Source organism: Eulemur rufifrons, chromosome 6 (genome assembly GCF_041146395.1).
Source record: "Eulemur rufifrons isolate Redbay chromosome 6, OSU_ERuf_1, whole genome shotgun sequence".
NCBI lineage: Eukaryota > Metazoa > Chordata > Mammalia > Primates > Lemuridae > Eulemur > Eulemur rufifrons.
In genome coordinates this window covers 45,772,662-45,789,158 of record NC_090988.1, presented here as the reverse complement: position 1 = coordinate 45,789,158, position 16,497 = coordinate 45,772,662, and positions in this window count along the sequence as shown.

Genomic DNA, 16,497 nt, shown 5'->3' with positions numbered 1-16,497 from the left:
AACCACAGCTGTACTATAAGAAAACTTAGGAGTTTTCTAAGTATGAATCAAGTTCCCAAAATATAATTGTCCATCATACAGATGTACCAAAAATTATTCGATCATTCTCTGTTCGATGGACATTAATAAATAAATGGAATAGAATAAAGTCCAGAAATAGATCAATTGTAATATGGGGGAAGTTGCTGGTGTATAATAATGGTAGCATTTCAAGGCAAAATTTAGTCTATTCAGGGAAACTCTGTGGGGATAATTAGCATGTTAAGAGGATTAATTTGACTAATGTAAAGATTTAAAATATTATACCAAAAGAGATGCCATGTGTAAAGTCAAAAGACAAATAGCAAACTGGGAAAACTACAGGATATATAATAAACATTTCTATATCTTACATAGTGGTAAGAAAAAGACAAACAAAAAATGGACAAAGTGATGAACAGAAGAGGAATGCAGGAGGTCGATAAATAAATAAAAATCTTTTCAACTTCACTAGTGGTCAATAAAATATAAATCAAAGCAACACTGAGATACTATCACATTGGCCAAAATTTCAAAGACCAATAAAATCCAGAGCTGGTGAGGAGGTGAGAACATGGGCCTCCTTTGATGTGACTTATGTGTGGGTGAATTGCTATGACCTTTTTGAAAATAATCCTGTAATGTCTAAAAAATGCCTAGGTAATGTGCCTCAAGAAATGCTAATGGTTTGCACTTTTATGTTTTGGCTTAAAATAAAAAATTATTAAATAAGAAATGCTAATGGTGATGGATTGTTTTTTGTTTTTTTTTGAGACAGAGTCTCACTCTTTTGCCCTGGCTAGAGTGCCGTGGTGTCAGCCTAGCTCACAGCAACCTCAAACTCCTGGGCTCAAGGGATCCTTCTGCCTCAGCCTCCTGAGTAGCTGGGACTACAGGCATGCACCACCATGCCCAGTTAATTTTTTCTATATATTTTTAGTTGTCCAGATAATTTCTTTCTATTTTTAGTAGAGATGGGGTCTTGCTCTTGCTCAGGCTGATCTCGAACTCCTGACCTCGAGAGATCCTCCCAGAGTGCTAGGATTACAGGCATGAGCCACCTTGCCCGGCCAGATTGTTATGTTTAAAAAGCAAAAATATTTTACAGATCATAACATTAAGAGTTCAATTAAAACACAAGCCATAGAGACATAATGTTTGGCAATCTTTCTCAATAAGGATCCTCTGAGAAAATTAAATCCTACAAAAAATATTTTGAATAATTTTTTAAAAAATTCTTTCAACAATAGTACATAGCTAGTGCCGTTTCTAAATGTAATAGTGAGAAGTTATTTGTTACACACAATGGATACTTTACACCACTGGGGCGTAATTTCTTCATGGGATGCCCGAGAAGGGCTTGAATAAAGAGCCTGAGGAAGAGGAAAGGGTCAGGAAGAAACCACGGGTTCCTGCCTTAGAACTTAAGAAGCTGGGAATTTATTTACTGAAACGAGAAACACATATATCCCCCCCACCTTTCTTGGTGTAGAAAGTCCTGCCACATCTAGCTTGCTGTTTCTGCCTGGATGACTCACCAGCAAACTTGCACCTCAAGTCCTAAAACCAAGTTCTCATTTTCCATTCTCCTACACACCTCTCTACCCACAGTTGATTGGACTTTACCCTGGAGGTGACAGGAAGCTGGTGTTTTGTAATCAACTCTTCTATGTCAGGGTCTATGTAGTTATACCTGTGCAATCTCACACCCTCACACAGTGCCTGCCACAGGAATATATTTATGATGACTAAATCATTTGAGTTATTTTTAAGCAAGCAAGTTGGCTGGACATGGTGGCTCATGCCTATAATTCCAGCACTTTGGGAAGCCAAGACACAAGGATCACTTGAGGCCAGTAGTTGAAGACCAGCCTGGGCAACATAGGAAGACCCCATCGCTACAAAAAAAAAAAAAAAAAATAAGAAAAATTAGCCAGGTGTGGCAGCATGCACCTGTAGGCCCAGATACTTGGGAGGTTGAGGCAGGAGGATCACTTGGGGCCAGTAGTTCAAGGCTGCAGGGAGCTATAATCATGCCACTGCACTCCAGGCTGGGCAACAGAGTGAGACCTTGTCTCTAATAAATAAGTAATAAATGAAATAATTTTCAAAAAGCAGGCAAATGACTTAAGATTTGTGTTTAAAAGGATTACTCTGACTACAGTGTGCAGAGTCTCCTAGCACAGAGTTTCTCAGCCTCAGCACAACTGACATTTGGGCTGGGTAATTCTCTGTTGTGGGGAGCTGTTCTGTGTATTGTAGGATATTTAACAGCATCCTTGGCCTCTACCACTGAATGCCAGTAGCATCCCCCTTGCCCCCAATTATGACAACCAAAAACATCTCCAGGCATTGCCAATGTCCCATGTGAAGAAGAATTTCCCCTGGTTGAGAACTACTGTCCTAGAGGAAAAAAAGATGAAAGATTAATCAGGAGGCCATTCACCAGATAATGGTATAGGAGAAAGAAAGAAGTGCACTCACATTGATTGAAAGTGTCTGCTATGTACTGGATACTTTACTTGTGTTATCCCATTTTAAAGAGGGGTATGGGATAAGAGAGCCCACTCCCATCCCAACTGCCCCCTGAAATCCCGTCAGGGTTACCTGAGATCAAGCTCCCAAATGATTAAATCCTAAACCAGACACCATCACTTTCCCTGGCCCCGTTTGAGTGCAGTGAAGTCTAATTCCCACGCTATGTCAAAGAGGAGTGTTTGACATTGCTCCATGGATACTAATTTAAGTTATTCTGGGGAGGCCTCAAAATCACTTTCCAGTCAGCTCCAAGGGGGAAGAGGGCAGAGGTTCTTTGATACAAGCTGGTCAAACTCCAGAACTTGGTGCCTTCTTTGCCTTCTTTGCCTGAGCCTTGGCCATCCTTGGGGTGCGTCTCCCTGGGGCCCACGCAGGGCTGGGCCAAGAGCCGAATGCTGGAGCTGGAAGGTTTTCCTGGTGAGGTCCAGTGTGGGTGCCTCCACATTCACTCAGCGGCCTGGGGCCTCCGCTCCTCTCTGCTCCCACCAGCGCCCGCTGGTTTCTGCTGATATTAATAACGTGAGCAGCAGGAGGCTTCGCACCAGAATCAGGGCTGTCTGGGTAATTATCCAGTGGCCTAGGACCAGTCAGTAAATTACTCTGTGACCTGGGAATCCAGCAGGTTACTACCATCACTCAGGCCTGCTCGCTTTATTGCTCTCCCCTCCTGCTGCACTGATATTTATCTGTCTAGTTTACATTCAGAGCACTGATTTCATGCCTTTTTGTTTTCCATCTTAGGGTAAGAAGTAGCCCCTTTGGGGAGACTGGTTCTCAGGTCAGTGGGATGGCTGTAGTGACATGGGAAGCGGGAATATTGGAGTGTATTGGAGTTTTTGTTCTATGCGATCACTTAGTGTGCCCCAGTACGTCAGCACCTGCTCTCTGTGATGCTCCCAAATGTATTTCAATCTTTTTTGTCAGAGTTGTAACACTCAGTAGTAAACTGCCCATATATGTAAACTTGCATATTGGAGAAGAAAAGAACAGAGAAAAACTCTGCTGTCATTCCCAACTAACGGGGATAGCACATTCAAGTTAATTTTCCCAAATGCAGTGGTCTCTCTTTTGGGGGCATTGGCACAAACTGTTCCCTTTACCGAAAGTACTCTTTGCCTTCCTCTTTACTGTACCCTTACTCACCTTTCAGGTCTTCCCTTAGATGTGACTCTCCCCAGGAAGCTTTTCCTATCCCAGTTACTCGCTCCCCTCTGGGTTGCCATAGCATACTATTCCATGATATATGACTCATTTCAGTTTGTTTGAATACCTGATTTCTTGTCTGTTGTGTCTTTCAGACTGTGAGCTTGGTGAGAACAAGAACTACCCTACATCCTTACCAGGCTCCCATTTAAATGAGCCAATGAAAATTAATAAATAGATATAGGAAGATATCTCCAAAGTCTATCTTTTGGGCAAATTTGATTCCCAGTTTTAGCTCAGCCAAGACACCCACTTCCACACCCAACACCATTCTCCAAAGACAGTTGTCACAAGGGTTCTCAATGGGAAACCTACAGCTTCAGCAGAGGACTTCATTCCCATTCCCTGGAATCATCAGCTGCATCCCTCTGTGTTCAGTTCACTGATTTCTATAAATGCATCTGAAGATAATTCTATAATTCTCATTTACTGTTTACTTTAACTCCATAATTCATCTAAAAAATACAAATATTCCTGGTTTGGCCGCTTAAACTGTTTTATAATGTTGATTAAGACATTTACATGCATTCAGCCTTGGTTTCCTCTTGTATAGAATGGGTTCATGATCTCTTAAGTGCCTTCCATTCTCAAAGGTTTCTGATTCTAAAATTTGAAGTATATTCTGTGATTCTGCACCATAAAGGTGGCAACTGTTCCCACTTTGCTGCAAAACCCTTCTTAACAAACAGAATACAAACAAAGTAATGAATTAAAATAAATAATTTGCTAATTTTTTTCACAAAGGTGTGGTGAGGGAGATCACTTCCCTAACCTGCCCCACTCCGTAGCTAACCACAGATTGCTTCCAGTTCCTCTCTGCACACTTTCCTGGCCAATGTGCTTTTACCTGTGCTGTTCCCTCTGCGTGGAATGCCCTTTCCCCTCTGTATACCTGGCAAACTTCCTCCTGTGATCACCTCCTCTGGGAAGTCTTTCTTAAGTTGGGACTCAGCACTGCACAATGGTAAGAGTTTGGACTGGGAAGTCAAACAGATATGGGACTCCAATTTGGCCCACCCTATACCAACTCTCATACTGTAGGAAAGTAACTTACTTGATCAGACTGAGCCTCAACTTGCTTATTTGTGAAATAGGATGATAATAGTTCCTACTTCCTAGGGCTGTAGGGATTGAATGAGGTAACTCAAGGAGAGCATTTGGCTCAGCTTCTGGCAAACAATAAGCACTGTACTAGGTTTAGATATTGTTATGAATTATCCCAAGTTAGAATTAATCACTTCTGATATATATTTTTCAATCTGCATTTCACATGTCTGCCTCCCTATAAGATTGTACCTCCTTAAAGGTTGGAGATTTATTCCTATCTTTATCCCCAGAACTGTGCATTACACCCAATGCACAAGTAGCCAACAAGTGCTTTGTTGAGTTAAATTAAATTATACATCTAGAAAAGAAGAGTATTCTTAAAAGAACAAGAATTTTAAACTTTAAAGTAAAATAAAATGAAAGTGTACAACGTGTTATTGGGAAATATTCCAGATTGGCTGCGATAATTCTGAGTTCATGTTCCCATTTCATTTTGATTCTCACGATGAATTAATATGGCAAGTATTACTATCTCCAGTTCACAAATGAGAGACCAGATGCTCCAGGGGATTTGATTTTGGCCCAAACTCATAAAGCAGGTTGCAGAACTCAAACCTGTGTCACTTTTCTCCCCTCCTATGCTTCCCTTGCCTACTCACCCCTCCAAAAAGGAAGAGCTAAGCCACTCCCAAAGCTCAGGTGTAAGATTTTAAACAGTGACATGTCATCTGACACCAAACATCTAATGAAAGCAGGTATTGGGAAGGAGACCCATCTCTGAAATGCCATTCCTGATGGTGACCAAAGTTCTCATTTCTTTCTCTCTGCATTCCTGCCAGCATCTATTATGAAAGATCAGTTGGCTGTAGGTATATGTGTTTTTATATCTGGGTTTTCTATTCTGTTCCATTAGTCTATGTCTCTATTATTGTGCCAACACCATGCTGTTTTGGTTGCTGTAACCTTGTAGTATAGTTTGAAGTCTGGTAATGTGATGCCTCCAGATTTGTTCCTTTTGCTTAAGATTGCTTTGACTATTCGGGCTCTTTTCTGGTTCCAAACAAAGCATAGAATTATTTTTTCAGATCTATGAAATAGGATGTTGGTATTTTGATGGGGATTGCATTGAATCTGTAAATCACTCTGGGTAGTATGGACATTTAAACAATGTTGATTCTACTGATCCATGAGCATGATATGTTTTTCCATTTGTTTGTGTCATATGTGATTTCTTTCCTCAGTATTTCATAGTTCTCTTTGTAGCGATCTTTCATCTCCTTGTTTAAGTATATTCGTAGGTATTTCATTTTCTTTATAGATATTGTGAATAGTATTGAGTCTTTGTTTATACTCTCAGGTTGGCTGTAATTGGTGTATAGGAATGCTACTGATTTGTGTACATTGATTTTGTAACCTGAGACACTCTTGGTGGGACTGCAAATTAGTACAACCTCAATGGGAAACAGTATGGAGATTCCTCAAAGAACTAAAAGTAGACCTACCATTTGATCCAGCAATCCCACTACTGGGTATTTACCCAAAGGAAAAGGAGTCATTTTATCAAAAAGATACGTGCACTCTAATGTTTACTGCAGCACAATTCACAATTTCAAAGATGTGGAATCAACCCAAGTGCTCATCAATTCATGAATAGATCAACAAAATGTGGCATATGTATACCATGGAATACTACTCAGCCGTGAAGAAGGATGAATTAAGCCTTTGCAATAATTTGAATGGAACTGGAGACTATTACCCTAAATGAAGTATATAAATAATGGAAAAACAAACACCACATGTAATCACTATTAAATTGGAACTAACTGATGAGCACTCATTTGCATAGAGGGAAGTAAAACTCAGTGAAAATCAAGCAGAGGGGAGGGGGCAGAAAGCAGGAGGGGATGGGCAAAAACCTACCTAATGGGTACAATGAACACTATCTGGGTGATGGGCACACTTATAGCCCTGATTCAAGCATAACAAAATCGATACATGTAACAAAAAAAATGCATTATGTTTCATCTGTAGTTAAACAAAAGCATATTTGTCCTGTATAGCAGTTTTAATTCAAATATTTCCATGATTTATAAATGTATGAAATTTATTTCAAATATTCTATACAATATTAGTGCTATGACATCATATGTGTGTGATTTCATTGAGATATTGATTCTAAATAAAAACAGTAAAAGGAAAAAAAGTTCTTATTTCTCAGGATGCCCTGAAGAAAGCATGCCATGTGCTGTACGTTTTGCCCTCAGCATTTAGAGGAGACATTGCTTTCTGTAACTGCTTCGGAATCCTCCAGGCTTTTCCTGTGCTTTTGTGCAGCTGAAAAGGTGAAGCATAAGGGTATCAAAAGCTGCAAACAGTCCCTACCTCTGGAGACAGGCATTTACCAGAAGAAAGAACGGACCAATGGCTTCCCAGAGCATTGTTCAGCCACATTAGAGAAAGGATTAACCAGATACATTCAGCTATTCTAACAGATTTTCTTTAAGCCTTGAATACGCCTCTTACACTCACTCAGATAATCACATTAGTTTTGTCATTAAAAGATCCCTTTTATAGAAAGTACCTAAACCGCTTAAACCACCCAGAGAGGTTGCATACATTATCAAACACCAAGACAAACAAAAGGGATTTTCTGTCCCACATCTCAGTTTTCCTTAAGCCTCAAAAAAATTAGTAAATCATGGTAGAAATGTTTTTGCAAATGGTCAGTGGCTGAACAGCAACACTCTCCCCTTCCTTCCCTGGGCAGTCCCTCTGCACTCGGAACAGGGAAGGCTGGAAAACTGCTTCAGCACTGAGGCTGGCAGGAAACAGAAGTAAAGACAGAGATGAAAACAGCAGGACAAGGAGCGGGTAGAAAGAGGTGTGCTTGCCTCTCTGCCACAGGAAATTGCATTTGCAACCAAGGAAAACCAAGGAATAGTAGAAAAGCACAGGATTTGGACTCAGACAACTGCCACTTACTAAGTCTGTGGTTGTGGTTGTGGGGAGAAGGGAGTCATTTCATTTCTCTTAGCCTCATGGTCCTCCTTTATAAAGTGGAGATAATATTAGGTCATTAAATATGAAATGTCCAATTTTGAATCTAAAGTGTAGTTTATTGTATCTTAAACAAGAAGCAGTACAATTAATCAAAGTATGCACCTAAACTATCAATGTAGTTTTGCCATCTTAATGGTAGCTTGTTAAGCAGCAGCGAAGAAGCCTGGAGAGCAAGTGGCGATGAAATTGTGAAAAGCGTTTTCCACAGCTTGTTGAGAATTAAATATTTTTTCTTGCAAGAAGTGGTCCAAAGCCTGGAAGAAGTAGTAGTCAGCTGGTGCAAGGTCTGGTAAATACGGTGGATGACAGAGAGTTTCCAAGTCCAGCCTCTGTAGTTTGAGCAGCGTTGTTTGTGTGACATGTAGCTGAGTATTGTCTTGCAAGAGAATTGGCCTGTCTCTATTGACCAATCTCGGCTGCTTAATCACAAGCATCCTCATCATTTCATCCAATTGGTTGCGGTAGACATCTGCTGTAATCGATTGACCAGGTCTCATGAAGCTGTAGTGGATAATACCAGTGCTGGACCATTAGCTTTTTTGATGAATATTCTGTTTTGGACTGAGTTTGAGCACTTCATCTTTATACAACCAATATGCCAAATGCTTGCGATTGTCAGAAGGAATCCATTTTTCATCACACGTAATAATACGGTGTAGAAATTGTTCGCCTTTATGTTGTGACAGCAGAGAAAGTCAAGCTTCGAGATGATTTCTCTTCTGACACTGGTTTAATTCATGTGGAACCCATCTATCCAGCTTCTTTACCTTGCCAGTTTGTTTCCAATGGTCCAATATTGTCGAAATAATAATATCAAACCTTGCTGCTAATTCACGTGTAGGTTGAGATGGATTCACTTCCACTACAGCTTTCAACTCATCATTATCCACCTTGGTCTCCCGGTTACCCACATGGCTCATTTTCAAGACTAAAATCACCAAAATGGAACTTCTCAAACCACTGACATACTGTGCATTCATTAGCCACATCCTTCCCCAATACTTCGTTGATATTTCGAGCTGTCTGCACTGCATTGGTTCCACTAATGAATGCGTATTTGAAAACAACACAAATTTTTGACTTATTCATGATTTCACAAAAATTGCTCTAAAAAAAATCTGAAAGATAATCACAAGCCAAAATGTGCGCTTGAAAGACTGAGCATGTACCTTCACAATAAAAGTAAAACAAGAAGTGTCAAAGTGAAATGTGAGAGATATCGTGTCAAACTTAGTACTTAAGGAAATCAGACATTTCATACTTAACAACCTAATATCTTTTTCTTCCCACCCAGGATGTTGAAGGGCTCAAATGACAAAAAGTAGGCAGAAGAGTTCCAAGATCTATAAAGTATGATCCAAGCATTAAAGGCGAGGTTTTCTCTGGTTCTCTTTTTCAAGATCCCATAATGATAGAAGCTGTCTGGTTTTTTCCCCACAGCAATATGATTGGTGCCTAACTACTGACACAGAATGGGTGCTTAACAATGTTTTCTCAATGAATAATGTTTTGCCACCTTTCTCCCCAGTTTGCAGCCACGCTGCAAACTCCTATCCCTCAACTCCCCGTTTGAATGTTACTTCTCCTTTAAAGCTTTCCTCAGACCTCTGGGATGAATTCATCACATCTGCTTTTATGCTCCCACAGCATCCTGAATGCAACACAAGTTCTTAGCTGAATGTATTTCATCATCTGACGTTGTGACCCTCTCTCCCCATTAACCTTGAGGTCCTTGAGAACACTGAGCTTTAGCTTTGAACTCTTATTCCTTAACACTATCCCTACACAGAGTTGCTGCTGAATAAATGTTTGAATGAAAGAATAAGTAAACAAACAAACCAAAGAATTGGGGTTATCTGGCCCAAAGAAGAGGAAGTATCTTAAGAATCAGTCTCCAAAAAGAAAAAAAAAATTCCACATCTGACAGGCAATAAAAAAAAAGAGAATCAGTCTCCAAAATAAAGGTTATTGAATTTTAGAGCAGAGGGTGTCTGTACTAGACATGTGTGCTCTTGTGCTGTATAGAGGATAGAGTGTAACGCTGTTGAATTAACAATCAGTTTTTCATCTCCTTTGCAGGGTAAAACTTAGGAAATGGTCTTAAATTATGATGGAGAAGATTTAGGTTAGACTCAGTTAACATCAACAGTATTGCCATTTGGGCCAGATAATTCTTTGTTATGGGGCTGTCCTGTGCATTGTAAGATGTTTAGCAGCAGCGCTGGTCTGCATCAGGGATGTCAGTGGCACACCCCACCCTGACTGTGACAACCAAAACCATCTCCAGCATTACCAACTGTCCTCTAGGGGGGCAAAATTGCCACCAGTTGAGAACCACAGGTTTAGACCTAAAGAACAAACTCCTGCAGGTGAGGGTTTTATGGCATCAGAAAAGGAAACAGAAGAGATGGTAGAACTCTGACTGTAAGTTCTTTAAAGATAAAGCAGATGGCTGGATGTTTTACTGGCTTATATTGTACCTTCCATTCTGAAGGCAGGTGGATGGACCAAATGAACCGACATTATGATAACACATGAAATGTCTTGTCAATTGTAAAGGAGATTTCTGAAACAGGAATAATCTGATGGCCTTTTGATGATGAGAGAAGGAAAGTCATTTATCAAATCATGAGTCTTCTTTCCCTTCAGTGAACTTTATTCAAGGACACCTACTGTATACTCTTAGTGTCATAACATTTTATATAGCACCTTAGCACAAATTTTCATTTTGAGTTTAATATCTCATAGTTATTGATTGCTGGTTTTGTGTAAATCTTTCTTTGGCTATGTACCTCTATATTTCAGGAGTTACAAAACAAAGAAAAGCAGTTATTAATAAAATCACTCCCCCAAAGCCATAGAGGAAGTTTGGTGACAGATGCCAACACCTCTGTGGTGGACAAAGCACCTGCCTTGACTCTGCCTCCACATGGCTGGTGAGCTTCTGTTGGCCCCTAGTTCACCTGTGAGCCAAGAAGGGTGACAGTACATTCAGGTGTCTGAGTTCATTTTTTAAAAAAACTACTTCACTTGTGTTATAAAACATCATTCTTTCCCCCTGTTCAACTATCTACTAAGGCATTTAAACTATCCAAGAAACATCTATCTAGCAAAATTTTGGCTCAGAATGCACCTCCAGATACCGTAAAATCTATTTCTAGTTGAAACCATATCAGCAAAAAAGTTTACCTGTAGTATATTTCACTAGTTTGTTGCAGAATCATTATTATACTTTGGTGTTATGACTTTCATCTATACTGAAAGATTGTATTAGGATGAATGCAATGAAACTTGTTAATATATGCAGAAAAATTGAAGCTCTCATTCATTACACTTTTCCCCTTTCTGAGGCTCCTCCAGGAAGTTCCTGCATAGGCTTTTCCAGATTGATTGATCTGTTTTTATTTTACGCACAGTGTAAACTGTTTAGCTGTTTTCATCTGTTTTCTGCTAGAAACCCTTTTTTATGTAACACATATTAACATCTGGGCTTACTAACATTCTGTGGAACTTACTTGATAAATGTTGCTTTATGGATTGCATTCCTAGATCCATTTTACATCCCTAACCCATTTAAATCTCTTCTATTCCACTTGTGCTATGTTTAATGTATATCTTCAGATCACCTGAAATCCTTTCAGAACCAGGTGTGACAAAAATAAATGAATATTAAGTAAACATGTTGAGCTGTTATGACTTTGGGCCAACAGTTTTCACACTTAAGCCTGAATTTCTTGTTAAAGATGTTAGCCGTGTTAAGCAATCACATACAGCTAAATGATGCCAAGATTGCTTTCTAGCTCTGCTGTTGTAAGCTCCTATCTTCCGTTCCAAGGCAGCAAAATCTATTGGAACCAAGCCGTTCCTTAAACCTGTAAATGGCTCTGTTTCTGGTCAATGTTCTGTGCCCACCCAACATCAAGGCAGAGTTACATACATTCAGCTCCTTTGACAAAGAGTATTAGGCTGACAGAGTGGGAGAGGGAGCCAGGGCACAGGCAGTTGAGGTGAGAATAAATCAGGAAGTCCAAGTTCCAGAGATACTGAGTACTAGGATATCCCCTTTCCAAATCCAGGGAAGCCAAGGACATGAGGTCATGTGAGCACATCAGAGCTGTGAAAGGTACTTGGCTATAGAAAGACATTGATAGAAAGCTTATCTTTCAACTCTGAAATGTATCCATTTCAGATGGGAAATGGGTTCAGAGAGGTAGATTCCAATGTAAGCAAAGGCTGTACCAGGACTCAAGAGGAGGGTTGGATCAGTTGAGTCATCTGTAAGGGAGTTAGGATGTCTGGGGTTTCTTTAAAAAGTATCGTGGTAGGGACAGTACAGTACCAGCTTCCGAAGTATGTTTCTCAAACACTAGCTCCTTGAGTCCATGCTTTGATTACTATCTACTCACCATGACTCTCCAGGCCTGCAGTCCTCCAGCCCTCAGAATATAAAGACTGAGTTCCAGATCTTTATATTCAATAATCCTACTTGCCAACAACTCAGCATGACAAAACTGAACTGGCTCATAATCTTTCTGCCAAACCCGGTTACCCTCCAATGCTGCCTCTCCAGTGTATGGCACCACCATCTATTCAAGTGCACAAACTAGAAATCATCATCCTTGACACTTGCCCAACTCATATCTCATATATGACCTATCACCAAATCCCACTGACTGTCCTTACTAAATCTAATTCATCCACTTCTCCTCATCTCCATCTCTACTACTTTAGTTAAAGCTACTCTCTTCTCTTGCCTGGACAACTGCAACAGTGGTCTCCTACGTTACTTGCTTGCCCCCTACAATGCATACCCTATAGCCAGAGTGATCCTTTTAAATGAACATCTGTTCACGTCACTCCCCTGATTAAGGCCCATCAATGGTTTTCCATCATTATAATGACTCCTTATCATAGTCTGTTTGAATGAGCATTCCTCCTGCCCATGTCTCCAGATTCACATACCAATTTCTCTGTGGTCATCTGCTATCCCATTGCAGTGGCCTCCTTTTAGTTCCTTGAATATGCTACACTCAGAGATATTGCACATGTCATTTCTCTACTCCTCTTCCTAGTAGAGCTCCCATTCATCATTTACATCACAGCTAAAATGTGACATTCCAAAAAAGCATTGTTATTGTCCGAGACTAACTCAGATTCCCTGCTAAATGTCCTAATAGTCCCAACTCTTCATAACACTTGTAATTTTACCAATTCATTGTGTAACTTGACATTTCATGTTTTTCTCCCACTAGAATGCAAACCTTATCAGAACAGATACCACGTTTGCTTTCCCATCATTGTATTTTCCAGGGTTTAGACCAACGCCTTAGGCGCAGCTGATGCTAAGTAAATGTAGGAAAAAGTTGTGTTCTTGATTACCATTTTGAAGAGCCACATGCACATTTACAGATAAAACAACTATTTAACTTGGTTTATCCCATCATTTTCCATACTTGCTCAACTATGGATCTTTCTACTACATAAGCAATCGGCATTTTGTTGGACACCCATGTACCAAGAAACACTGTGTGATAGATGCCCTGTGATTGTGTGGCCTGAACTGTTGCCCCCTCCCCTATCCTAAGAAGTGTATCTCTGTAACAAAGTTTTCGTGGCCCTGCCCTTCCCTAACCACCTGAGGGTTAGGGTTAGGGCTTGCGGGGCAATGCAGGCTCAGGGGGCTGAGGACACCCTTCTGGGAGGTCATCATGGGCCTGTGTGAGTAGAGAAGGGGAAGCTGGTCTGCAGAGGGAGAATGAAGCAGTCATGGGAAGAGAAGCTTTAGGCAGGGCTCCCATACTCAGATGGGTCAGGCAGGACAAGAGGAGGTGAACTGAAGGAGCACGCTGTGTGTGAAGGAATTCAAATTCAGGATTCTTTGGATTAGTAGTTCTCAAAGTGTGATCCCCCCAGAAGAATTAACATTGTTAAAATGTCTATACTACCCAAAGTGATCTACAGATTCAATGTAATCCCTATTAAATTACCAACATCATTTTTCACAGATATAGAAAAAATAATTTTACACTTTGTATGGAACCAGAGAAGACCCCGTTTAGCAAAAGCAATTTTAGGCAATAAGAACAAAATGGGAGGTATTAATTTACCAGACTTCAAACTATACTACAAGGCTGTGGTTATTAAATCAGCTTGGTATTGGCACAAGAACAGAGACACAGAACTGAGAATCCAGATATAAAACTATCTTCATATAGCCATCTAATCTTTGACAAAGCAGACAAAAACATATACTGGGGAAAAGATTCCCTATTCAATAAATGGTGCTGGGGAAACTGGATAGCCACATGTAGAAGACTGAAACAAGACCCGCACCTTTCACCTCTCACAAAAGTCAAATCATGGTGGATAACAGACTTAAACCTAAGGTGTGAAACTATTAAAATTCTAGAAGAAAATGTGGGAAAGACTCTTATAGACACTGGCCTAGGCAAAGAATTTATGAAGAAGACCCCAAAGGCAATCATAGCAACAACAAAAATATATAAATGGGACCTGATTAAATTAAAAAGCTTCTGCACAGCCAAAGAAACTGTCACAAGAGCAAACACACAACCTACAGAATGGGAAAAAATTTTTGCATGCTACACATCCAATAAAGGGCTGATAACTAGAATCTATTTAGAACTCAGGAAAATCAGCAAGAAAAAAATCAAACAACCCTATCAAAAAGTGGGCAAAGGACATGAATAGAAATTTTTCAAAAGAAGACAGAAGTATGGCCAACAAACATATGAAAAAATGCTCAACATCTCTAATCATCATGGAAATGCAAATCAAAACCACAATGAGATATCACTTATCTCCAGTGAGAATGGCCTTTATCAAAAAGTCCCAAAACAATAAATGTTGGCGTGAATGCGGAGAGATAGGAACACTCATACACTGCTGGTCGGACTGCAAACTAGTGCAACCCCTGTGGAAAGCAATATGGAGATATCTTAAACAGATACAAGTACACCTACCATTTGATCCAGCAATCCCATAATTGGGCATCTACCCAAAAGAACAAAAGACATTCTATAAAAAAGACATCTGCACCCGAATGTTTATAGCAGTACAATTCACAATTGCAAAGATGTGGAAACAACCCAAGTGCCCATCAATACATGAGTGGATTAATAAAACGTGGTATATGTATACCATGGAGTACTACTCAGCTGTAAGAAACAATGGGGATATAGCACCTCTTGTATTTTCCTGCATAGAGCTGGAACCCATTCTACTAAGTGCAGTATCCCAAGAATGGAAAAATAAGCACCACATGTACTCACCATCAAATTGGTTTCACTGATCATCACCTAAGAGCACATTTAAGGATAACATCAATCGGGTGTCGGGCAGATGTGGGTGGGGGAGGAGATGGGTGTATACATACATAATGAGTGCAATGCGCACCATCTAGGGGATGGACACGCTTGAAGCTCTGATTCGGGGGGGGGGGGGAGGTGGGGGACAAGGGCAATGTACGTAACCTAAACTTTTGTACCCCCATAATATCCTGAAATAAAAAAAAAGTGTGATCTCCCAGCATCATCTGGGAATGTGTTAGTAATACAACTTCCCAAGATCCACGCCAAGACATATTAGAAACTCCGGAATGAAGCTTAGCAATCAGTGTTTTTATCAGCTCTTTAGGTAATTCTGATGCACACACTGTCTGCCAAACTGTAAACTCCTGAGGAACCAATTGAACCCACCGTCTCACAACTGGTGACCTCCTCTGTTGAAAGTGAAACAGAACGTAGCAGTCTTGACTTTTAATGATTTTCCAGACTCCAGTTCCATCCTCTCATGATTCCTAGTAACCCAAGTTTTTTTAGCTATTCTTGCATGGTTTCAATAATTCCCTCTTTTGCTCAAGCTGGTTTCATGGTTTTTTGTTGCTTGAATCCAAACAGAGATTAAACTACACCAGTAAGGTGAAACAAACTAACAAACAAAACCTGGATTTAAGCTCTTGTCCTGCCAAACATGAGCTGTGAGGCCTGAGACAAATCCCTTCTCTCTGGGCCACAGTTCCATCACTTACAAACTGATGGAGCTGGGCTGGATGTCTGAGTTGCCTTCACTCTCTAATATAATGGTTTAGACATTGGCTTCTCTGGATAATCTTTTAGCTCTACAGATCACCTAAGAAAGTTGTCTAAGTTTCTTTAGTTCTAGTCATTGACTCCAGGCAGTTAAAGTAACAAACAGAAAATAAAAAACATCCCAATTCTCCAAGTCTCTCTTCCCCTGTCTGCAAAAACTCAAGTCTGTTAATTAGAGGGATGCTTTAAATAATAAGGCTTATTTGATGTTCCAATTCTTTTTCATTTTATTTTTTTAATGTTATTTATTACAATCAAAAATTGCCAATATTCAAATACTTGTGTGAACTTCTCACATTATTTTATTTTTTTACTGGTTCATGAAATCCAAAAGTATTACCACCATTGATTCATGGAGAACACAGTGTTCTCAATAATAAGAGTTAGGCAGTATGGTGGATTGCAAAAATAACTGCAATTCTCTAATTGTCTCTGTATCCATGTCACTTTGACTTTGCACTGTGACTTTTCAACTCCTTGCATCAATAGACAGAGGCTATTCCCTCTCCCCCTTGAATCT